Source organism: Sminthopsis crassicaudata, chromosome 3 (assembly GCF_048593235.1).
Source record: "Sminthopsis crassicaudata isolate SCR6 chromosome 3, ASM4859323v1, whole genome shotgun sequence".
NCBI classification, from domain to species: Eukaryota; Metazoa; Chordata; class Mammalia; order Dasyuromorphia; family Dasyuridae; genus Sminthopsis; species Sminthopsis crassicaudata.
The window spans coordinates 455399556-455424125 of record NC_133619.1 but is presented as its reverse complement, the minus strand read 5'-3'; positions in this window follow the sequence as shown (position 1 = coordinate 455424125).

Below are 24570 nucleotides of genomic sequence, written 5' to 3'. Positions count from 1 at the left end.
ACAGCAAAATCATAGTAGTGGGAGATCTCAACCTTGCACTCTCAGAATTAGATAAATCAAACCACAAAACAAATAAGAAAGTTAAAGAGGTAAATAGAATATTAGAAAAGTTATGTATGATAGATCTTTGGAGAAAACTGAATGGAGACAGAAAGGAGTATACTTTCTTCTCAGCAGTTCATGGAACCTAAACAAAAATTGACCATATATTAGGACATAAAGGCCTCAAAATTAAATGCAGAAAGGCAGAAATAGTAAATGTGTTCTTTTCAGATTATATTATAATATCTTCAGGTCTTCATAGAACTGATCCACATTAGCCTTTTTAGCATCAGTGGACTGTAGTATAGACCTCTATTATTGTAATGTTGAATAGTTTGCCTTGGATTTGAGCAGATATTCTGGTCTTTTTGAGATTATATCCCAGTAATGCTTTTCTTACTCTTTTTATTTATTATGTGAATTACTCCATTTCTTCTAAGAGATTCTTGACCATAGTAGTATATGTAGTGAACACCTGAAGTGGATTTACTCATTCCCATCCATGTGAATTCACTGACATCCAAGATTTTGATGTTTAATCTTTCTATTTCCCATTTGACCAAATCTGGCTTACCAAGGTTCATAGATCTTACATTTCACATTCTTTTACAATATTGATTTTTACAGTATTAGATTTTCCTCAGTAACATGTCAGACACTTTTCTGACTTCGGGGCTTATTTTCCAGCATCATATATGTTATCATTTTAATACTGTCCATGGAATTTTCTTGGTAAAGACACTGGAATGTCTTATCCAATGGGTTATCTTTTGGCAGAATTCTCTATTGTGATCTATTTTGGGTCTCCCTGCATGGCATAGCTCATAGTTCTGCTGAACTAGATAAGCACTTCTGGCACAAAAAAGCAGTGATCTAGGAGGGGTAAATGTCAAATAGAGGAAGCCTTTATATTGGAAGCAATAGAGAACTACATAAGGTTTTTGCTTCTGTTTGTTTGTTTTAGCAGAGTAATGACATGTGCTTGAAGACTATTATTTTGACAGTGGAAATTTAACCATCCTTCTCTAGAACAAGTCTTCCTTACTAGTTGAAAATGCAGATAGAATGGTCTCAGGCCACTGGTCAGATGAAAAAACTATTCCTGCTTCTACATGACAATAAATGTTAGCTAATTATCTGGATATTTCCAAATGCACATTGGCAGTGAAAACACAGCAAACTTGTCTTATAACATGCCAGTGTTCTAGCTTCCTACTTTATTACATAAGTGACAGTACATTTTAATAAAATATTTAACATTTCTGGAAAAAAATCTTCAAAGGAAACTGAGTTAATGATGCTCTTTGACTCCTATTAAAAACTACACATCATAAACATTTGACAGTTTGAAAACCACATGGCACAATATAATATTCACATTTGTTTCAAGGACTTTTTACTGGTGGTATATATATGCATGTAAATGTGAGTCTCTTGGCATGCTACACTGATTGTATCTTTCTGGAAAAATACAACCTGTCAAGTTGATCAATCAGACAACTCATCAATGCAGTGAAAAGGAAAATCAGTCAAGCCACTTGTTTGACTGAATTGAGCAGTGGCTCGATTGAATTCAACATACAATTCCAACAAATTGGTAGTTCTGTGTAAAAATATACATATCACATATAGGCATTATACTCTATTGTGAACATTCAATTGAGATGAACATCTGAGCATTGGAATATATGAAAGAAAATCAGCTAGAAAAAAAGATGGTGTACTGAATAGACTACTCAACTTACCAAGTCAGGCAGATGTGGGTTCAAATTTATTTTATCTCAGATATTTATTAGCTGTGTAGCTTGGGCATCTTGTTTAACCTTTCTGGGCCTCAATTTGCCCATTTATAAAGAAGAAAAGCAGAAAAGAAACAAATACTTCTTAGTAAGTACTATGTACCATGCACTGTGCTAAGCCCTTTACAAATATTATCTCATTTGATAATCTTCTAGCAATTGTGGAAGGTAGATGCTATTATTATTCCCCTTGTTGTATAATTGATGAAACTGAGGCAAACAGATGTTAATTTATTTCTCCAGGGTCATACAGCTAATAAATCTTGATAGCTAGATATGAACTCAGATCTTATTGACAGCGGGTCCAGTGTTCTATCCACTGAGCCATCCAGTTGCCTTTATTTGAAAAATGAGAAGGTTGGATTAGATGATGCCTAATTTTTTTTGGCTCCAGATCCATAATCCTTTGACTTTTAAAATAATTTCCAGTTCTATGTTCTAAGAGTACCAAAATCTTTTTTTCCAACACCTGTTAGAGAATTGTAGCATAGTGTGAGACATATAGACTCTGAACAAGAGAAAGAAAAGGGACACGTGAATACAACAAGCTAAAGCTTATCTTTTCTAGTGGTGTGAAGCTTTCTACTCATCCACATAAAAAGTCATCACACAGTAAGCTTAGAAGCCTGGTACCTGTAAAAGTACCTGAAATACTGCCCATGTTACCTGCAAATCTATTTCCTTGCTAATTTGTGCCAGTATTGTTACACAATCCCTAGGGTGGATTGGAAATAAACTTGTAGTTAAAAAAAAAAGGGGGGGGGAGCTGTGATTAAAATATCACTCTCTTCTTGGTCTCTCCTCTTGCTCAGAGGCTGATGAGGCTTGTATAGCTGAGGCATGTACATAGAGAGAAAAAACCTGATTGGCTGACCACCTGGGAACTATTTTGTTCACCTCCTCCCTTCATAGTAATGTTTTTTCTATTCAAGTTTCTCTTGTTAACCATTTGCTTTAGTCTTGGTGGAATCTTTTTTATTTGACCTAAATCACCATCTTCTGTTTTGCCCTCTTCCCACAAGTGCATGACATCCTATTCTCCAAGCTTGAACCTTGCTAAAAATCAACAGCATTAAAAAAGCACAACATTTAGAGAAATGGAGAAATAGATTATTGCAGAATGCTCCAAGGAAGTATTTCTGAGAGAGTTGCCGAGAAACTTTCTGCCCCAAATATTGTATTTCTAATATGAAAAAAATATTGATCAAGAATATGAACTGAATACAGTATCAACTTGGTTCTGTTTTGGTTTGTTGGATGTTTTTATGTACTGATTTTGATCTGGTCCAACAGGTTTAAAAATATGTAGGTTAGGTTTGAAATGGTTTGCCTAGATATTAAAAAAATATTAGCTAAATTCAGAAAATTAGCACAATTCTTTCTGAATTCCTACTGCCCATAGGTAGGAACTACTTCTAAGATTAATAATAATAATAATAATGATAATAATTATAGGAACAGAAGAAAGAAGAAAAAAGAAGATGAAAAAGGATAAGGAGAAAAAGAATGAGGAAGAGAAAAAGAAAATAGAGAAATGGAAGAAGGGGGAGGAGAAGAAGAAAAAAGAAAAAGAGGAGGAGGAGAAAGGGGAAAGAAATAGTTCTGGGAGTTAAGTCATAATCCCACTTTACAAAGAGGAAACTTGAGTTAGACAAGTGTGAAGAGACTTGTTCTAGGTAACATAGCTGGTAAGTAATGCCATATTTGAATTCAGGTCTTTCTGACTCCAAGACAAGGTCATCATTCTAACAATGAGGAAAATGAGTTCTATAGAGAGAAAGTGATTGCTTATAGTCACACTGTTGTAAATGCCAGAATTGGAAATTGAATGTATGTCTCCTGATGCCAAATCCAATATTATTGCCCAAACCCCACATTTAGTTGGATAGCAATCTTGTTTAGGGAAGTACAATTCCATACAGACACAAAGATATGACCTAAGCCAACTTATTGCTTAGAGAATTTAATATTCTAGGTAACAATTTTTTTTTCAGATTTGGATTTCAAGGCACTAAAATTGGGAAATGTCAGAAAAATTAGGGAAAGTAGATGACACTAACCACTTGAAGGGTACTATGTATGTGCTCACCATACTAGCAACTATAGGTGATATATTATTTAAAGGCAGAATTTTCTTATCTACAACCTTTCTTTAGGCTTGAGTCATGGCTCTGGCTAAGTTTACACATTATATTTTGTATGTGTGGAGACTCCTTTGTAGGTTTTCTTTCATTCTCTGCTATTCAGTTTTTACTTACTTATTTCCTCTTTCTCCTATTCCTCCTCTGCATACAGAAGGCTACAATTAAGCACATATATACTTATTTCCACTTGTTCTCTGTTTCTCTGAGGGTAGATAGCATATTTCTTCATAAATTGAAATCTTTCCATGTTTTTCTAAATGAACTAACTCCTCATTTCCTACAACAGAGAAGCATTCCAAACCAATCACATATTATCTGAGAGATTGTTAAGAAAGTTCACCCCTCTCTTCAGTTTTCTGCATTCCTTCTATTCTTGACTGATATGATTTTATTTGTATCAAAAGTGTTTTATGTTCATTTTCATATAGTTCCTGTGTCTATTTTAGTAGGTATACTTTTGAATATTTTATATAATCTAATTATTTTAAAAGGTCAAAAATAATATAGAATAATATTGCTGAAACATAGTATAGTTTCTCTATTTTTCTTTTTTTAATTGAATCTATTTTAGCTCTAACTTTATCTGAGATTATGATTACTATCCCTGCTTTTTATGTGTATTCTATTTCTGCTCTTTATATTATTTTTGTATGTATCTCTTAATTTTATACTGTTTACTGAAAACGACATATTATTGAATTGAAATTTTTAATCTGCTATCCATTTCCATTTTATGGGAATTTATGTCCCATTTACATTCTAAATGATAATTACTTGTGGTGTATTTTACTCTTTCCTATTTTTCCTCAATATCCTTCTCATTCTATTTATCCTATCCTTCCTCACTCCTCTGTTTATTTTTAATCCCATCTTGCCCTCCTCAATTTTAACTTGCAATTTTCTCCCTTATCCTCTCCCCAACCTGATTCTCTTGCCCTCTTAATTCATTCTGAATTTAGAAGACTTTAGGCTAGTTAGGTGGTACAGTGGATAGAGTACCAGTTCTGGAGCCAGGAGGATCTGAATTTGAATATGGCCTTTGACACTGTGTTATTGTGTGACTCTGAGGAAGTCACTAGACCCCAATGGCCTCGCAGAAGAAAAAAAAGTAAAAAAGAAGAAAAGAATTTGGAAGAATTTCATACCCTTTGAGATTTATCTATTTTTCTATTATCTATGACTGTCTGTCTGTCTATCTATCTATCTATATTGTTCCTTCTTTAAACCGTTCCCTAAGGGAATGGTTCTAGCACTATTTGCCTTCTTCCCCATTAGCTTCTTTGGTATCAATTTTTCTTTTATGCCTCATTTGCATGTATATGATCTTATTGATTCCTATATATATATATATATTTTTGCACTTAATAGTATTTTTCCAACTACATATAAAGATAATTTTCAACATTCATTTTTGTAAGATTCTGAATTATAAATTCTTATCCCTTCCTCTGTTATCTCCTTCCTCCCTCCCCAAGGCAGCAAGCTATCTGATATAGACTATACATATATAATCATGTTGAACATGATTCCACATTAGTCATATTATGAAAAAAGATTAGAATAAAAGGAAAAAAGTCATTAGAAAGAAAAAAGAAAAAAACAACAACAACAAAAGAAAATAGTTTGATCTATATCTGACTCCATAGTTCTTTTTCTGGATGTAGATGACATTTTCCATCAGAAGTTTTTTGGAAATGTCTTGGATTACTATATTGCTGAGAAGAGTAAAATCTATCATAATTGATCATTGCACAGTGTTATTTTTATAGTGTACAATGTACTCTTGGTCCTGTTTACCTCATTCAGTATCAGTTTATGTACATCTTTCCAGTTTTTTCTGAAATCTGCTTGCTCATTATTTCTTCTAGAGCAATAGCATTGCATTATATTCATATATCAGAACTTGTTTGGTCATCCTAATTGCATTGGTTTTGTTTGTGTAAAAAACTTTCTAACTTAGTGTAATCAAGATGATCAATTTTGCATTTCATAATGTTTTCTATTTCTTATTTGGTCATAAATTCCTCTCTTCTCCAAGATTTAATAGGTAAACTATTCTTTGCTGTCCTAATTTGTTTATAGACAGTGTTTCTGATAAAAGTTATGAACAAGTAGCCACAATCCAGGATGCATCTAGTCGGCATTTCTATACTTGACATCTCTTAACACTGGAAAATATTTCAATAAATCCAGTGAGATGAAAGTTTTTAAGGCTGGGGTTGCCTCTCAACTCCATTGTCCCCAGGATTTGTTGTTAGTTGATTCTGAAGATTTGAGCTGGTGATGTTTGCACTTCATTCAGGCCCTCTGCCCCTGGACATCGTCTTTTCTGGGGTCTTCTTAAATTGTTTTAGGAGGGACAATTGCTTATTGTAACATTTATTTGTTCCCTCTGAGACAATGTTCTGGGGTTTTTTTAAAGAGGAAATTTGGAGAGTCTATGCTATAATCTTCTCAGAATTCTGCCCCATACTTTAAAAAAATAAGTTTTCTGATGCCTTTTGTTTTCATCTCAGTCATATCAGGACTTCTCCCTTATTCCATATCAAATCCTCTCTTATAACAAAGAAATAAAAGTAAGCCAAAACATTAGCTACAGTGATTACATGAGATAATAATAATAGCTAGCATGTATATAGTAGCCCTTTAAAGTTTCAAAGCATTTTACAAACATTACCTCATTCAGTCCTCACAGAAACCCTGAGAAGTAGATATTTTAATATCTACTTAATATTTTAAGATATTTATTTACTTACACAAAGTACAGGTTTCTTGTCATTTACATTATTATGGCCATTGTGCATATAGTTAGTTATTTTGGATATATTTAATTTGCTTTGCAACAGCCTATAAAAATCTTTTTCTGTTTCTTTAAATTCCTGATATTAGTCATCCCCTCTAGTCAATAGAATCCATTTTGTTCATATCACAATTGATTTTTTCCAGTTCTGTTCTGTTATAGTACCCAACTTTATTTACTATCTTTGATACCAAAAATAATATATTTTGTTCATTCATATACATATATATATTGTTTATAATTTTTGTACTATTTTTTCAGACTTTGTCTTTTTCAAACTATAGCCCAGTAGAATGATTGCTGGATCATTGAACATGAAAAGTTTAGATACTTTTCTTTCATAATTCCAAAATGATATTTTGAACAGTTGGAACAATTCAGCACTGGCAAGGTATGTAAAAACAATTGGAGTAGTCAGTTTTTAGGAGATGAGGTAAAACCTTAGTGTTGCTTTAATTTACTTTTCTTTTATTATTAGCAATTTGCATATATTTTCATATGTCATTTATAGTTTTCAATTCTATCAAACACTGTTCATATTCTTTGACCTCTTATTCATTGGGAAGTGAATCTTTGTCTTATATGTTTATCTTACTTATAAGTCTTAGCTGTTAGATTTTATTACTGATATTTGATGCAAATATTTTCACACTTTAATTTTTCTTCTTACTCTATTTTCATTTATGTTGTCCATGCAATATATTTTTAATTGGATAGAATAGAAATTGTCTATTCTGTCTCTTATGTTCACATCTATCATCTGTTGGGACACAGTGCCTGGTATTGCAAAGGCATTTAACAAATGCTTCTTGATTAATTTATTAAGGATTCTCCCTGCAGTTACAATATGATAGACATCTCTTTCCTCTAGTGAAGTAGCTCTAAATATGACCTCCAAGGATATGTGATCATCTAATTAGATAGTGGGAAGATGACTTAAAAAGGCATTTGATAAATAATTCTTGATAAATTTATTAAGAATTCTCTCTCCAGTTACACTGTGAAAAACAACTCTTTCCTCTAGTGAACTGGTTCCTAAAGTTGGGGTTCTGATTTACTGAGAGGTCAAAACATGACCTCCAAGGGGTATGTGATCATCTAATTAGATAGTGGGAAGATGAGTCACATCTCACTCCTCACCAATAATCAATCATAGATTTGTCTCAAGGATAACCACATCTAACCTTTTATTTTTTATTCTCCAGGCAATGAAGAGCTACTGATCTTCAGTTCCATATTACTAACTAAATTTTGTTCAGTTTGTTATCTGTTGGCATCTCAGCATGTCCAAAAAAGAACCCACGATCTTTCCTGCAAAATTCATTCCTCTTTCCAATTTCACTACTTCTATCTTTGGGACCACTATTATTACTCTCCTCCAGAAAACAACCTGAAAAGTCCTTATCTTTTATCCAACACATTCAGTCAGTGGAAAAGTCTTGTCAGGTTTACCTCTATAATACCTCTCACATTATCCTGTCATTCACACAGCTGTTACCTGAGTTTAGTTATGAACATATTTTTATTAAGCAACTCATATGTGCCAGGAACTGAAAAGCAAAAACATGATCTCTGCCCTCAAGATGCTCATATTCTAAGAGAATAGACAGATTGTGAATAATAATGAGCATATAACAGAGTAGATGGAAGCTAATTTAAGAGAAGAGTGAACTATCAGCTAGTGAAAGAACATTTTAAAATGCAGTGATAAATTCTATGACCTGTAGATGTACAAGTTAAAAAAAGAAGACTGTATTTTTTAGCTTACCCTTGCTTTGTTTTCTTGACTTGTTATGAAGAAACAGAATGGGATAAAAAACAGAAAACCAACCACCAAATCAGGAAGAATGGATTCAACTCAGATAATAGTTTATATGGTAACAGCATTGTAAAGATGCAGAAGATGAGATTAGAACCGAGTCTTAAAGTGAGCCAGAGAAAGGAACTAAGAGGAGATGGAAGAGGCATATAGAAATTCCAGGAATCAAGAATAGTCAATGTAAAGGCACAGAGATAGGAGAGAATATCATGCCAAAGGAACTGCAATTAGATGTTTGTAATGGGATTGGAGAGTGCATAAGTACAGAGTAAGGAGTAAAATGCAAGAATTCTACAAAAGTAAAAGAAGAGGTCATATTATTAAAGCTTTAGAAACCAAATAATTGTATACCTAATTCTAGAAGTAGTATGGAGCTATGGATCTCACTGAAGGTAAAAGTAGTATGGCTATATATACCTAGACTTTAGGAAAGCCATTTTGGCAATGGAATTGAGGGCTGATGGGAGAGAATGGATAGGGAAACAAGCTGGAAGATGATTGAAGTTCTGGCATGAGTTGATGTGACCTGAGAGAAGTTTGTGGTTCAGCAGAGATGGAAATATAGAGAAATTGTGAAGGCAGAAATTGAAAATTTTGACAAAAGATTAAATTTGTGAGGTTACGTGAGAGTGAAGTGTGGAGAATTTCAGCTTGGTTGTGAATCTGGGTGATTGAGAGGATGGGAATGTCCTCAAATGTAATAAACAAGGTTGGAAGGGGACTGGTGGGGAATGAATTCTGTTTTGGAATTTTACATTTTAGATGTCTTCAGGACATTCTGTTCAAGATGTCTAAAAGATATTTCATGATGCAGTCTTGGAACTCAAAAAAAAATTAAGGCTGAATATAGAGATCTAGGAATCATCTTCATAGAGAGAAAGAAATATCCAGGACTGAGTCTTGGGTGAATGGGCATAGTGTGGATAGAGATCCAGCAAAGAAAACTGAAAGTGGTCCAATAAGTAGGAAAAGACCTAGGAGAAAACATAGAGAGCAGAAGATAATCAACGAAGTGGTTGGCAGTGTCAAAGACAGAGAGACCAAAAATGTTATATAGTATTTTATCCTTTAAAACATATAGCATAATTCTAGTCATTGATTGATGAGATTATCTCATAATAGAAATATGAAATATGGGCAATGACTTTTTTTCCTTACTACTCAAAGCCTCTTTGAGAATATGTGAACAAAATTACCTGACCTCTCTGAGACTGATCTATGGGACAATTTTCTTATGAGAGGGTATCCAGATTAATGAAGCGTTTTCAGAATGTCAGGGCTTGATTTTTAGGATATCGCCGGAATTTTTGGCCCCATATATCTTCTATTGAATCTCTCTGCATGTCCTGTAGAAAAGTGAACATTTTAAAACAGCTAATAAAGTATATTTGAACTTACTTATTTTGTATGTTTTTATTTCTGTTAAAATGATTTTGACAACAAGTATCTTCTGTTAACTAGATTTTCAGCATGGGAGAGAAGACAATCATATTTTAGTTCAAAAGCTAAAGCTAGATCTTTTATCTATAGAGACATTTATTTGATAGAATAGACATATTTGAGAGCAATAGCTCCCTAAGAATGAAACAGTATATATTCATGCTGTACCAGAAGTGTTTTGTTTTAGTCTGCAGTGTTGTCTATTAAGAATCTTAAGAATTAAAAGAGACTTTGGAGATCATTTATTTAAATTTGATGATGTAACTCAATTGTTGAAGTGTGTGCTTTGCAAGCATAATATCTACAACCTTTTATGAGAAGTTGAATGGTAGAATTCTAATAGAATTCTGAACCTGGAGGCAAGAAAACCTGAGTTCAAATTCCACCACAGATGTTTACTAACTATGGGACCTTGAGCAAACCACTTCATCTATTTCTCAGTTTCCTCATCTGTAAAATGAAGGTGTTACATTCAATTATTTTTAAGATAATTCTAAAGTCTAAATCTGTGGTCCTATATGCTGAACTTCCTATCCAATAAAAGCATTCAGTCTGCAAAATTCCTAAAAGAGCTTTCCTTAGCTTAAAAAATTCCTGGGATAGGGCTCTCAGTCTGTTACAATGTAGCCCAGTATATAATTTGTTTTTGTTCAGTCATTTTAGTTGGGTCTGACTCTTCCTACCCTTTGTTGGGGAGAGCGTTCTTGGCAAAGATACTGTAGTGATTTACCATTTCCTTCCCCAGCTCATTTCACAGATGAGTAACTGAGGCAAATAGGGTTGCCATATATACACATACATCTTGTTTTAAAAGAGGCCAGAGAAGCTCAGTTAACATCAAGTGAAACTCTTTTCTTTTTGTAAAATATAACATCAGTTTTTGTTATTTAAAATTATTTTTTAAATGAAAGGCAAATCTATAATTGTTACCATTTGACCATCAAGCTTTATCCATCATTTGACCATTTGACCATGAAGATGAATATCTCAAAATCTGTTTCAAACTAGACATTTTAAAACACAGTGATAAATTCTGTGACCTGTGCAGGGTACAAGTTAAAAAAGAAAACTGGTTTTTTAAGCTCATCCTTGGTTTGTTTCCTTGATTTGTTATGAAGAGACAGAATGGGGTAAAAGATAGAGCCAGCCATCAAATCAGGAGGAATGGATTCAACTAGGATAATAGTTTACATGTATTGTAAAATATGCATTGTAAAATTATATGCATTGTAAAGAAAACAACTTTGAAAGACTTAGGAACTCTCATTAGTTCAATGACTAATCATGATTCCAGAAGACTGATTACAAAGCATGCTATTACCTATTTCTGAACAGAGGTAAAAGTGTAGAACAAGATTTAATTTTGGATATGAGTAATGGAGGAATTTATTTTGATTAAATATTCATATTTATAACAAAATTTTTGTTTTCCTTTTCTTTTTCAATAAAAGTCGGAGTGGGAGGGAGGAAAAATAAATGCCTATTAATTGAAAAAAAAAAGTAAAATATATTTGCTTTTTTAAAGATGTGGGTTCAAATCACATCTCTGATCCCTATTAACTATATGATTTAGAGCAAATAACTTAACTTATTAGAGCTCTGGGTAGTTCTCTAAGGACATAAATTGTAGAGAAATATCGACCGATATGGTTAGAAAGAGTTTCTTTGCCTGGGAGTTCCCTATCCCAATGAAATCTCTACTCTAGTCCTTATGGCATAATTATTTATTTTCAAAGATACAAATGTAAAAGAAAAAAAAAGAATGAGTGAGGCAAAATGTTCTGGTAAAACTCTAAAGTGATGATGGGAATAAAGGAAACGTTATTTACTCTTAGAACTAAATGGATATAATGGCATCTTATATTTCATAACATTTATTGTTAGCTACAATCTCTTTTGGGCCCATAAATAGTCCTTCCCTCTCCTAGAAAATATCAATAAATAATGTCACTATTAGGGATGCTGGTTTGGGAAGCAAAAATCTCAGAAGGAATTATACTAACAATGATGTTTGGAAAGTGGGGGAGTGATAAATAAAGTCTGAATCTTAAATATTTTCTCTTCATAAAAGTAGGTGAATAAAATACTTCTAACAACAAGTATTAAAATGGTGCCCATAAGGTTGTACCACACACATCATAAAGCAGGTGGCATATGTTATATTGCCAGATCAGGCTATAAAACTTGGGTATAATTTTGGTAGAGTCTTCCAAAGCCATTCACAAGCTACTTTAAAGGAATCAAGACTAACCACAGAGAGGAAAACTAGGAAGATTGCTCCCCCAAAACCTAGTGACTTATTTCCAGGTCAATACTATGAAATAGAAAAAACAAAACAAAACACAACTTCACCCTCTAGTTTATTAACAAGGAAGACTGAAAGAGAAATGTGGGATAAGACATTTTTTAGCTATCCTAACATAAATTAAATATTATTTTTAAAAGTACACAATTTACAATGAACTCTAAACATGTTTCAAAATTTAAGAAAATTTGTAATCGTTTTGGAATTGGGAAATTGTGTTCAATTTGGCATTTAAAGTTATTAAACATCTTCCCATCCATAATTGTCCTAAACAATAGTTCCTCCATTCTAGACAAATCAGTCTTTCATAAAGTTTCTGTTGAGGTCTGTCTTCATGATTTTGTTCATAATTCCCTCTCTCAAAATGCCTTCCTAGCTTCTTCCTACATTTTTATCCATTATTTCTTCAAGATCTGGCTCCAGTTTAATCTTTCCTAGGAAGCCTTTGCTGTAGAAAAGATCTGGTCTCACTAAACTTAGTTTTACAGGGATTCCAATTTCTTTTCAGGACTGATATAGGCTGATGTGTTCTCTTTGGCCTAGAGGTTTCACATTGTACTATTTCCCTTTTTCCAAAGTTCCACCTAATCCCAGAAAGTTATCTTTTCTATATTTGCCCCCAGCCAAAGCAGCTATCTGCTGGATTTAAGTATTTGTCCATCTTTTCCCACTTACTCATGTCTGCTATGATTCCAGACCTAGATCATATGTTCTAGGCCTTATTTGCAAGGGCTAAGAGATTATAAATAATCAGAAAAATATGACCATTGTAATGTAGGCATGTTAAAGAAAAGTAGGTTAGAATTTTGCTTGTAAGCTATTCTCTCTAACTCAACAGCTTAAATTCATTTCAATTTGATCCAACTAAAGGGATGGGAGCATTTAATTGAATTATATGGGCTAGACTATTTGGTGTACTCCTCCAAATGCATGTTGAAATGTGAGCAACAGTCATTATTCATACACTTGGTGTGTGTGGGGGAAAGGCAGGCCATTCTTCTTTGAGTGATTGCATATCTCTTCTATAAAGTTCTTCAAACTTGATGCAATCAGTACAATACTATCTGCAAACAGGAACATCTAAAAAACTCTAATCATCCACAGAAAATCCTTTCTGGAGATAGGTTTCTTGCTAGATCTGCTCCATCACATTTTTGGGCTTGTTTTTTTTGTTTTTTGTTTTTTTAATGATCATTTAGATTATTTCTGTGGTTACATATTCAGTTGCTAATGATCATGAAGAAATATAGAATTTGTCTCTCTGTAGTAGATAGTGCAGACAGACAAAAAGGGTTGGACCAGGGTTGAAAAGAAGAGACAGCTAAATTGCTATGGGGAAATTGCAAACTGTTTTTATTTCCCCTGGTTTTTCAAGAACGCAAAAACCTACCTTTTCTTTCTTTCTTTTTTTTAAACAGTTTTTATTGATGTCATTTGTTTTTCTATATTATTATAATTTTTCCCAAGAGCCTCCCTATAATGGATAATATTTTTAAAGACAAAAGGAAGAAGGAAATAAAAAGAAGAGGAAAAATAAACATAATTGATTTATACATAAAAGTCTTAAAATATATGCAATGTACAATTGGAGACCTCTTACCACTATAAAGGGGTGGAGTAGGGTTGATTTTTCATATCTCTTCTTTAAAAACAAGCTTGATCTTTATAATTTGCAATATTCATCTTTTTGTTTGACTCAGTCTTTTTGTTTACATAGTTGAAATCATCATGTATTATTGTCACCTCAAAACCAAGAAAAATAATTCAGGAAAATCTGTCCTGATGAGATGGTGTAATACATAGAAAGTTGGATTTGGATTTAGGAAGACTTGAGTTAAATCTTGCCTCAGACATTCACTAGTTGCTTGACTCTGGGCAAATCACTTAATGCCTGCCTTTGTTTCCATATTTGTAAAAAGCAAAATAAAAATAAATTGTACCTACTTCTCAGAATGGTTGTGAGGAGCAAATAAGATCATATTTGTAAAGTGTTTTGAAAACCATAAAACACTGTATCAGTAATATTTATTATGATTATATTCTAACAGCCTACTGCATATAATATTAACTATTAAGATCTGGGAATTTACAAAAGTTTTACTAACAATGTAATCATAGGCAAGCCACATTTTTTTTGCACATGTAGAATAACAATATAATTTGTACAACCTAACTACAGGGTTAATTTCAAATGTCAATAATGGCTTGTATTTATAGTGTTAAATGTCTAATATTTCTACAATTACTAATAGTTTTACAGGTGAGAAAACTGAGGTTTAGACATGGCTTAGAGAGCTACTACTTTAAGTGTAGGAAGAATTTAAATCCAAGTTTCTCTTCACTCCAAGTCCAGTGAATTTTTCCAACTAGTTTGTTCAACCTGCCTGCTCTCCCATCACTTCACTTACAATGTAATACTATTGCTTTTGTTCTGAAATTGCTGGATGAATGTAACACTTCTCTCTTCAATGATATAATAAGCTCTTTGAGGACAGTGATTGTGTCTTTTCCTTGTTTTCTCTTCTCAGTCCTTGTACTGAGTGCTTTACACACAATACCTAGTTCAGTCCATTAAAGGACTACAATTTCATCAGTGTGTGTTCTCTGAGTTGGCACAAATTATAATCTTACTGTGTTTAAGAAAACTGCCTTTTTGGATTCCTGGGGCTGAATAACCGCAGACTTGGCGGTCAATTTCTAGTAAAATTGGTTCCTAGATGACCGATGAGCAAGCCTGGGTATGGTGTCCTGCTGCTATACCCTTAGAGAATCCAGGGTCAACTCCAGGCCACCATAAAGCTGCAGAGGAGGGCAGTTAGAGGAAGCTATAGAATAGGTGCCTTGTGACTGCTTATTGAATCAATTCATGGGAAATATCAAGAAAAGAAAGGGGGGAGTGGGAGGAAGTATATATGAGACATCAATGAAGCAGTTTTGCCTTTTTTTTCAGAGAAAGGGAAAAAAATCCAAATGACTCTACAAAGAACCATTGAAGCATATCTATGGATAAAGACAAATCTCTTTTGGGAAATATAAATGACTATTATCTTTTACATTAAAAGATGTCAAGAAAATAAAAGCATAGCAATATTTTAAAATGAAATGATGATATTTAAAATGATGAAAGAAAATGAAACTTTTCTGAGAAAAAGGAACATACAAAAAAGAAAAAAACCCAGAGACAAAAAGAAAGAGCTGGTAAATAAGGTTTGGATTGAAGTTAAATTGTGACTGTTAAGTTGGTAAGGCATTGTTATCTTTGAAAATTTGTCAAACGTGAAAGATGAAAGATAGATATAAAATAAGTAATGAAAACCTAGGAAACAAATATTTTATAAAATGTATCAAAATTTCAATATCTGCTATACAACTTAGAAGTAGGTTCCATTTTACTAGAAAGATGCTTCCAGTGATCATTCATTATATTGAGTCTCTTACTGGTGGACACTGTAGAAGGTGAAAGAGATTCTCTCTGCCCTTTGAAACTTGACCATCTCATCAGAGAAATGGATAAACAGATGAGAAACTATTACATGAGTGATAGAGAATGTACTATAGAATTCTAAGGATTCTTTCCCTCCCTTCATCTGACCTCTGTCCCACCTTGGGATATACTGAGAAAGGAGCTCTGAACTTGGAGCCCAGAAAATTGGCTCTTACCCAGTTCTGCTGCCCTCTTTTCTGGTTTTTAGTTTTCTGCTCTGAAAAGATCACTGAAAAGTGAAGAGATTGAACTAGATAATAAAGGCAAGATAGTGGAATAAAAAGAATATTAGGTTTGGTGATGGAGGGCTCAGGCTTGAATTGCTTGTGTAACTTTGAACAAGTCCTCTATTCCTGCAGTCAGAAGAATCTGTTCTCAAAACTAACCTTAGACACTTAAAAGTAACTTGTGTTAGTCTGGGCAAGTCATCTAGCCTCCATCTGTTTCTTCAGCTATAAAATGGAAGTCCTGTACTAATCCCTTTCACAAATATTATCTAATTTGATCCTCAGAACAATCCTGGGAGACATATTACTATCCCTATTTTATATAAAGGAAAACTGAGGCAAACAGAAATTAAATGACTTACCAAGAATCACACAGCTAATAAGTATTCAAAGTTGAATTTGCACTCAGGTCTTCTTGACCCAGTGCTCTAATTACTGTGTACCCTAGTTGCCTCAAAAAAGTCAGACATGTTTAAGAAGACATTAAGTAAAATAGCTTGTCTAAGGAAGAAAGGTTTTTTGTTTTTGTTTTGGTAAGTGTTGTGAGAAAACTTTGAAAATGTAAAAAAAAATGGAGGGTCCTTAATATCAAACTGATCATTCTGAAATTTTGTTCAGTGACCACTGGACTCCATTAAGTAAGGATGAGGTGATGTGAAGAAATCCATGTTTTATGAGGCTAGCACTTATGCAAGATGGTTTGGAGTAGGGAGAAACTGGAGGTGGTTACACAAATTTGGTGGCCATTACAATAATCTAGTTTTCAAATGATAGGGGCCTGGATAAGGATGGTAACTGTGGGTATAGAATGGAAGAATGGATGTGAAATGTTTTACTTGGCAAAAAACTAAGAACACTTGATGATTTTCTGGATATGAATGAAGAGGAAGTTTCTAGAATTTTGAGTCCAAATGGAGCAGTGGTTCCAAGGACAGAAATTGGGGAATCAATTAGTTTTGTTAGTAACATCATTTTTAGTAATGATGATACAGGTTGATGGGAAGGAATATTTTTATTTTTAAAATATTTATTTATTTTGGGGATGAAATATTTTAGAAAGAAATTAACTAAAAAGCATTTATTAAACATTTAGTGTATTCCAGATATTATACTAATTTTTGGGAAGACAAAAACAAAGAGGAAGATAGTCCTTGACTCAAAAGAATTTATATTTAATTAGTAGAAGATTATATTGGGAGTGGTAGCCAGGGAGCGCTTTTTTGACTTGGGAAATCATGGGGTTTGGTCAGTAGAGCTATAAAGAAAATTGGCTAGTACTTTTCAGGAAGAAAGCAGAGAGTGGGAGGGCCTGGGACTGTGGTTTCATAGCATACATTAATGTGTATGTCTTGTCAGGTCTTATCCCAGATAAGTAGCTTGCTTAATGGCCTTTAATAAAATTCTAGCCACAAGCCCTGGGTAAGGAGTAAGGCTTTGTTCTGATTGTGCTGGGAGGTTCACCCACTCTATCACACTGTCTCCTTGATGAAAGACTGCAGTGGGTGCCTCTTTTGTAGCAAAAAATGATATTTCCAAAGGTTTTTGAGTGACTCTTTCAACCACATTGGATAAAGCCACTTCAACTTCTCTCAAAGCCTCTTATGCTTCTTTTGCAAGCTGGTGTGGTGAATTTAAAGCACTGTCTCTCCTTAAAATGTCATATAGAGGTTGCAACTGATAAGTAGTTAAGCCTAAGACTGGAGACATCCATTGGATATCTCCTATCAATTTCTGAAAGTCATTTAAGGTGTTTAGCTTCTCTCTTCTTAAGGAAAGTTTTTGTACCGTAAGCACCTTAGGTTATACTTCATATCCTAAATATTGAAAAGGAGCATGTCTTTGAATTTTTTCTGGAGCTAATGCAATTTGTAGTTCCTATGGTTTTTTCTATGGACTTTTAAAGACATGATTCTAACATTTTCTCCTCAGATGCACATCCCAATACATCATCCATGTAATGTAATAACATTACTTTTGGAAATGCTTTTCTTATTGGAGTAAAAACAGCAGACAAATACATTTGGTACATAGTAGGGCTGTTTTTCATTCCCTGTGGCAAAACTGTTCATTCATATCTTTTATAAGGCTCAGCTAATTTAACAATGAGCACTGAAAAGTCAAATCTTTTCCTATACTCCTTATCCAGAGGGATAGAATAGAAATAATCCTTAATGTCTATAACCCAAAGAGGCTATTCTCTGGGCAATTGAGTAGGAGATAGAAGTCCAGGCTGAAGAGTTCCTCTAGTTTCTATCTGTTCATTTACTTTTCTTAAATCAGTCAACATCCTCTGTTAGGATTACAAGGTGAGAACTCAGGTTGTCTGGGCAATTCTCTAGCTCAGAATTCACACCTTTAGTTCTGGCCTCTAGGGGGAGTTTACACCTTTGAACTTCTGAGGAGGAGTTTACATATTTAAAGGAGATTACACCTTTAAAAGGAGTTCTGAAAAGGAATTTACACAACCTTTCAAAGGAGCAAGTTTATTGGTTGAAGTATTTTCTCACAAGCCCTGTTGAGTTCTCACTACAATCTCTGCTAGGATAAAAGAGGAGGGCAGGAGGGCAAGGAGTTAGTCTAGTCTGGGACAGAGTTGAGACGGCAGGCTGCAAGGATAACTTAGAGACGACTGGACCTTTACATTTTGCCACCCAATGTGGGGCAAAGACTTTTGCTTATCCTGGCCAGGAATTATTCTGAGCCCTTCAAAAGAGCTAGCCCAGACCTTCGCATTTTTGGCGCCTGAACAGGTTTCTTAGGTTCCTCTTAAAGGACCAACAATCTTTACAGATGCCTCCAAAGAAAATATTTGTGCTATATACGCTCATGATTTAACCATAAAGAGAGTAGTCAGGACTCCTTTTCAGTCCACTCAGAAGAATGAATTATTTGCTATCATGCTAGCTTTTGCTTATTACCCAGGAGATGTAAATATAATTACTGATTCAGCCTATTCAGTAGGTGTGGTACAAAGAATTGCCACAGCCCAAATAAAATTTGCAGCCTCTAATATTTATCAGCTTTTTAAGGAACTTCAAGAGCAAGTGAGAAAGCATCCAGGTAAGATTTATATCTTGCATGTCCACTCACATAGTGGACTTCCAGGTCCTATTTTTGATGGAAATTCAAAGGCAGATAGCCTTTTAACTATGTTTAGGAAGCACAAGAATCTCATTCTAAATACCATCAGGCTGCTCCAGCTTTACATTTACACTTTGGAATAACAAGAGAGGAAGCTAGGAGCATAGTAAAAAGCTGTACAGCTTGCCTTCCTTTCCACGCTCCTATACTTCTCCAGGGAAGAATCTTCGTGGTTTGAGACCCAATGAAATCTGGCAAATGGATGTGATCCATTATAAATCTTTTAGTCGTCTTTCTTTTATCCACGTGGCAGTAGATACCTTTTCAGGATTCACTTTTGCAGTGCCAATGTCAAAAGAGACAGCCTATGGTCACTGAATCCTTTATCCAAACATTTGCAATTATGGGTGTGCTACAAGAAATAAAAACAGATAATGGACCTGCATATTCTTCTAAACATTTTGCACACTTTTGTGTGCACTATTAGATTTTACACACCACTGGCATACCTTTTAATCTGCAAGGTCAGGCAATAATAGAGAGAAGAAACAGAGACATTAAGACACTCCTCCAAAAACAAAAGAAAGGGGGAGCCCCACAAGCCTCTGAGTTCTCACATGCCCCTTTAAAAGGAGCAAGTTCATTGGTTGAAGTATTTTCTCACAAGCCCCATTGAGTTCTCACTACAATCTCTGCTGGGATAAAAGAGGAGGGCAGGAGGGCAAGGATTTAGTCTAGTGTGGGACAGAGTTGAGATGGCAAGCTGCAAGGGTAACTTAGAGAAGACTGGACCTTTACAATCCTCCATTTTCCAGATTCCTTTCTTATAACAAATACAGGGGAATTCTAAAAACTTAGAGAAGGTTGTAAGTGTCCTTGGTCAAGTTGCTCCTGTACTATATCTAATAAGGTCTGAATTTTATCACTAGCTATGGGCCACTGTTCTATCCACACTGGTGTATCAGTTTTCCATTGAAAAGGAACAGATGAGAGTGTTGGCAGGCCTTCAACAGCAGCCCTGCCTAAAAAACAGAAGTATTCATTTGTAATCCTAACTATTGTAAAATGTCTATTCTCCACAGATTGAGGGGAATTTTTCAACTAAAAAAGGAGTAAAAACTGCTGTTTCATCTTCAAATGTCCATCTCAAAAGGGTAGCACTAACTTTAGCTGCCATTGATCCTCCTACACTAGAAATGTAGGTGTCTGCCTTAATCTTTGGCCTGTGACTGGGCCAGTTGGCACCTCTAATGAATGTATGATCTGTCCACCAATTTTTCTAATGGTATGCCATTTATATAAATAGTGAGCATAGATTAATCAGCTGTCACAGCTGCTGTCCAGAATATTACTGGATTTTGTTGCTTAGAGTCAGAATCTGGGAAACTGTCACCAGATTGCCTATTAGGAGTCTGTATCAGTAAACCTGATGCTACTACTTTCCCTGGTTGATAAGTTACACATTGTCTATCTGTATTAGTGACTAGGATATTATCTACACATTCTCCAGTTTCTCACATCAGTGTATGGATAAACACAGTTTGTAAGCACTCTCAGGAGGTGAAACGGTCAAGCCTATTGTGCCTGGAGGCAAGGGATCCATTGGCTGGAGAGGAATAGATTTCACCTCTCCAGGGTGACTCTCAGTATATCAGATATCTCAGTAGTCCCATCTGGATACAATTCTATTCTCCCCAATTGTAATCTCTTTCTCCCATCAGATTACTTCTTGGCTGATTGGTCATGTCTAAGTACTGAACTTCTAAAGACTCTCTGGGTATAGCATTGGCTGTCATCATGCCCTAAGTATTTTTTGCCTGAGGCCCTGGGGCTGGGCCCCTCATCCCATTTCCTTGAAATCAGTCTACATTCTGATGCCCAATGGAAACCTCTGTTGCATTTTGGACATGAGGTTTTAAAGGGTCTTATTTTCCCACCCTGTTTTTTCACTCTGTCTTTATGCCAATATTGAGCTTTCAAATGCCCTACGTTATCACATTGAAAACATTGATGAGTCTCTCTGGAAGTTCCTTGCCAAAAGGACCCCTATCTTCCCATGTTTGGATCTTGGGAAGTTTGCATCATAGCCTGGGTATAAAAGGTATTTGTGCCCACTGTGGCAAAGCATTTTATGATCTCCTCTAAAGGAGCATTTTTGTGTAGTCCTAGTTTCCTACAAACCCTCATTAGCAAGTTGTCTTATCATAATTTCTGCTGCTGCATTTTCTCCAATAGTTCATATGACAGCTGTCTGAAGATGTCCCACAAAATCAGCAAAGGGTTCATTTGGATCTTGCTCTATTTTTGTGAAGGCTTCACCTCTTCTTGTCTTTCTGGGAGGGTGCCACATGTTTTGATAGCAGCAGAAACAATTTGCTCATATGCTGCTATGGGGTAATTAATCTGTGCTTCCCTCCACCCAGGAAGGTGAAGTTGATGGGGGAGAGTCAAGAGTCTGCTGGGGTGTAGGACGAGATGAAGCTTGGCTGTGAGAGTGAGAAACACCACTTTAAGGTCACTCAACTCCCCATGCCTTTCAGTGATTTTTTGATTTCTCTCCCTCTTCTCTTTCTCTTTCTCCTCACGCTTCCTTGACTTGCTGTTCTCCTTAAAATTTTTCTTTTTTCTAGAATTTGTGGGATTTCTTTAAGGCCAATTGTATTATGTTGTATATATAGAATGGTTCCTTAGAAACTGAATCAGGACCATTATTGTAATATTCACTTAATTGTTCTCCAACTAGTTTTTAATTATCTGCCTCTATTTCTTCTTTCTTGAAGAACCAAGGAGACGTGCATTCTAATTTTTCTAAGAGTCCACTAATCTGCTCCCAAGTTACAGGCAAACCTTGCCTCTTTATTAACCTAAGTATGCTTTCTATAGAGCTCCTTCAGGGTGAGGGTGAGGATGGGGGAGGTTCTTTTCCTAGTATCTGCTCCATTTCATCCCTTAACAAAGTTTCCTGCTTGTCTATTTTAATACTCACCCTACTTTGTCACAGGGACTTCTTCACTGAAATTGTTATCAAGCTTCGTGCAGCTCCTTAGTCCACGTTGGGGCACCAAATATAATGTCCAGGCTAGCTCCCTGGAGGGTGTCAGATCAGTCAGAGTCAGGATCAATCAAAGTTCTTGGTCTTTAGGGGGAGAAGTAAAAGAGGCAGGCAAGCTGACATTAGGCTTGCCAAAGATGTATCCTTGATTCTGGAGTCTGGAGTCTCTAACCTTTCTCCTCCTTGTTTGCAGCCAAGTGACTCTGACTTCTCCCCTCAGCCCTCCAATCCTTGCCTATGATTACCTCACTACCAAACATTCAGCAAACACCAATCATGAGGAGAGCCACCATATCACCATCTCATCTAAATATATGTATATAGAGCCATTATCTCAGGTAATAGGTAATTAGCCTTAAGTGTTCTGCTGTCTGATTCAAGCACATCTTTTCAGAGTTTCAGCCCTCTATATGATCCCAATCGGGAGCCATATACAATAAATCATACTGGGTTGGAGATAGACAGGAGACAAAGCATAAAAATGATTTGAAGATTGAGTTTGATGTTCTAGTTGTTTACACAAAAGGGAAGACATGAAATAACTTTAATTGTTGTATTAGAACTAGGAAGAGAGGTCAAGTTTGGCATGCCAGATTGGGAGTATTGGTAAACAGACAGATAAATTCATAAACAGACAAAGTGTCTATGAAGCAAAAAAATCCTGGAAGAAGAATGGAATATTTGGGAGTATATACACTTCAGGGATGGGAGAAAAAAAGTTAGTAAAAAATAGTCATTTCAGATAAATAACAGTAAAATTAAGATGGCTTAGTGTAATAGAACTTAAGGGAGAAAAGGGTCTTAGGAGGTAGAAGTTGATGTTATCTCATGTTGTAAAAAGTTGGAGTAGAATGGGGACTATGAAAAAAAAGTTTTATATTTTGGTGGAAAGGAGGTTATTGCTTACTCTTCGATGTGTTTTGTTTCGTTTGTGAAATTAGGTATTCCATTTCTCTTTACATAGAAGGTCAGAGGCCAATGATGTCTTCCAATACTGACAATTCCAGAAGCTTTAACCTGTTCAACTTCTGCTTCCTAACCTTGACTTTCTATGTTTTCTTTTGTAGTCTAATGGACCTTTGCTACTAAGTGCTCATGATATTTGTGATGAATATAAATGGCCCCCCATCAGCTATACTCCCATTAGAATCAAGTCAGTTTAAGCCTCTCCTAGGATAAGGGATTACAGGTGGGTATCACCATAATTTATTCCTGGATGTGTTTATATTTTGTAGTAAGCAAAAGCCAAATTGCTAGAGGTTAAGAAGAAAAAAATGAGTAAAGGATTTCTTTTTAAAGAAATTTGCTAGGGAAAAGAAGGTAAGAAATACCTGGAGGGGTAACAAGGACAAGTGAATCCTTTTTTTCAAGCTGAAAGAGGCCTGTGCATGTTTGGAGAGAGAAGGAACGGAAGGTCACAGATGAAATATGATATAGAATTATAGATTCAGAGATGACATGTGAGGGGAGGAGAGAAGACCTTTGAATCCAGATGGTACAACTTGCTTCTTTTTTTGATTAAGAAATAGAGACCCAGGAGCATTGAATGCCTCAGCCAAAATACACAGTAGTAAGTAACAGTACTGGGATGAGTTTTAAAGGCAGAAGAGAGGAGTTTATTATGGTACAGAGATTAATAAAGAAAAATGTTGAAGAAATTAATTATAGATTTCCTGGCAGTAGGAAACAGTTATTAAACAAAGGAGCTTTCTTGTGAAAGGAATGGACCAGTCATTTGTTGGTTAGACTTTTAGAACTTCCTTATGATAAAAAAGCAGAAGATAGCTTATTGGAAATCAACCCAGAAAAGTATCCAGGAAAGAGGTAAATTATCTGAGTGCTTCAGGACAAAACAAGCTAATTTGTCTGAAACTGCCAGCTATTTAAGATAAAAGCAGGGGTTTGGGGGCCTGAACAACTTCTCTGGTTTAGAGATAGCCATTGTTTCCCCATAAAGAACTGATTATGACAGAAAAGCTCTAGTCTTCTGAACTTCTTATGAGTTGTTAGTTACCCAAGTGTCTTTTTTAAAATTCAGTCCTGTCTAATTACTATGCAAACTTTCTTTTGAGCTTTTAATTAGCAAGTTATCTCAGTCTCAAGACTGGAAACCCTGGGATCTTTCAGAGTACATTAGACTGCTAAAATATGAAATTAAAAGAAAACATGATTTTCGCCAATAGAAACAAGTGACTCATTTCCTTATGAAAACACACAAGGTTTATGTTACTCTGGCAACGATATTCACCATTCCAGAATAGGGTATCTTTACTCCCTTCGTAGCTTTTCTATATCCCTATTACAGTCTGTGTTCCACAGTGACCTAACATTGAACTAAGTTCCTTTGTGATTCATGAGAGACAAAAGAGTTAGACTT